Raw genomic sequence first — 2,500 nt, 5'->3', positions numbered from 1 at the left:
TCTTTATGTTGATAAGATTAAAATAATTTCTTTTTTAATCGTTTTTTTTTTACTTGTTCGATATTGTTGTGTATGTTGATAATTTCTTTCTTTTGTTTTGTTTTAATGTTATTTTTTATTATATAATTCTGCGTTTTTTGTATTAGGCAACTTTTTAAGTTGTGACCAACAACAACAACAACAAGAGCAGTAATCATGGAATTCTGCGTTTTTTCTATTAAGCAACTTTCGAAGTTGTAACCAACAACAACAACAACAACAACAACAATAACAACAGCAATAATAATAATAATAATAATAATAATAATAATAATAATAAGACCAACACATTACTCTGTAGGGATAATATTTTTTTTTTCAATATATATGAAATTTTACAGTTTCATACAAGAATAAAATATTTTCTTTCGTACATAAACAAATAACACATACAACAAATAATTATTTTCATATTATATATTTTCTTTAAAAAACCATATGCTGTGTCAATTTATAAGTAACTTCTTAGCAATCATACTCTAGTTTTAGTAACAAGATTAGCTTAGCAAATTTCTCGTGAGTGTAGTCTGAAAAGTTTTCCATATGTTTATTCATGATTTTATTATTAATGAAATCAATCTCATTAATCCGCAGATATCGAATGTAAACTGCAACCAAGAATTAACCGGTATACCTCATTCACACTATTGAAGGTCCGTGGTTCGCACCCGGCTCATAGCCACCACTCGCCACTCGACACTGCTATGTAGTGGGCCTAGCAACTTCATATTTCAAGAGACTCAGCTTTTGGAGTCACAGCCTCATTGAAATAAAGGTAAGTTATTGTTATATTCAAATTACATTATTATTATTATTATTTTTTTTTTTTTTTTTTTTTTACATATCTTTGCCATCAGGAATCTCTTCTGCACAAGCCGGATGCAGACAACGACTTCTTGTAGCTTCTGTCTGTTGACAGTTATCCTTTTATATATCTTCTAATGCAGTTTGTACATACAGTACGTTATGATTAATAACGGCGATGCGATAGCCCAGTGCTATAGTTCTAACAACATATTTTCGATTTTATTCTTTCATTTTTGACACTTTTTGTAAAAATGATAAGAAAACTTGGTAGTATTGTATCTTTACCAAAAAAAGACACAAAAAAACACTCGTTTAGGAGAGGTATTTACTCTATGGCTCGGTAACTATAATCCTTTTCGTAATTATTGTGGGAAACTTGAGTAACCAAAAAGTAATTCTTTAGCTTGGCTAGTGATATAGATGAAATTACTGTTTGAAAAATTCAAGTTGTACAATTTAATTTTTACACTTGTAAAAAACATAGTTTTCCTAAGGTGAAACTGATTAAATAAAGTAAGCTTTACTATTTATTTATATTTCAAGAAATGGACTTAGTTATACATATGAAGTGTTTATGTTATGCAAATATACATTTTATGATGTATGAAAGGGATTTTTTTTATCGTTACAGTATAGCTGTTTATAAAGTGTAAGTATAGATAACCTCTCCATATCACTAACAATATTAAACAATTTGCATTCAAGATAACAGATAGGTTTACTGTGGTTGAGAAAGATGTCATTTATATCCAGCCTAAGGTATGGAGCTTCAGTAGATACAATGAATTCTTTACCTTTCAAATAGAAAAACAATAGGTGTAGTATTGATGAATAAATAGAAATAGACGTAGGCCAATTTATCTTCAATGAGAATAGTGTTAGAACCAGCATTTTGATGTCCGTTTTTGTAGACGTGTTAGTTACGATCGACATATTACTTAAAGATGTTAACCTCTTAAGGAAATACGAAACAAATATTGAAGATAGCAGGTAACGTATAAGTCTTTGAAACTAGTTGAAGATGAAGATACTAGTCAATATATAGACCTTTGAAACTTGCTGAGGATGACGATAGTAGTTAACATATGGGCCTTTGAAACTAGCTGAGGATGAAGATAGTAGTTGATATATGGGCCTTTGAAACTAGCTGAGGGTGATGATAGCAGTTAATATGTAGGCCTTTGAAACTAGCTGAGGATGAAGATAGTAGTTAACATTTAGGCCTTTGAAACAAGCTAAGGATGAACATAGCAGTTAACATAATATAGGCCTTGGAAACTAGCTGAAGATGAAGATAGCAGTTAACATAATATAGGCCTCTGAAATTAGCTGAATATGAAGATAGCAGTTTACATTTAAGCCTTTGAAACTAGGTGGGGATGAAGATAGCAGTTAACATACTATACCTTTGAAACTAGCTTGGGATGAGGATAGCAGTTAACATATAAGGTTTTATAACTAGACAAGGATGAAGCTTAAAGTTGGCGTATACTGTAGGTTTTTGAAACTAGCCGAGGATGAAATAGCAGTTAATATATAGGCCTCTGCAACTAGCTGAGGATGAAGATAGCAGTTAATAATAGGAATTTGAAACTAGCTGAGGAGGAAATTAGCTGTTGATATATAAGCCTTTGAAGTTGGCTGAGGATGAAGA

Source organism: Palaemon carinicauda, chromosome 10, assembly GCF_036898095.1.
Source record: "Palaemon carinicauda isolate YSFRI2023 chromosome 10, ASM3689809v2, whole genome shotgun sequence".
Lineage (NCBI taxonomy): Eukaryota > Metazoa > Arthropoda > Malacostraca > Decapoda > Palaemonidae > Palaemon > Palaemon carinicauda.
The sequence above is the reverse complement of the archived record's forward strand: the minus strand, read 5'-3'. Positions refer to the sequence as shown.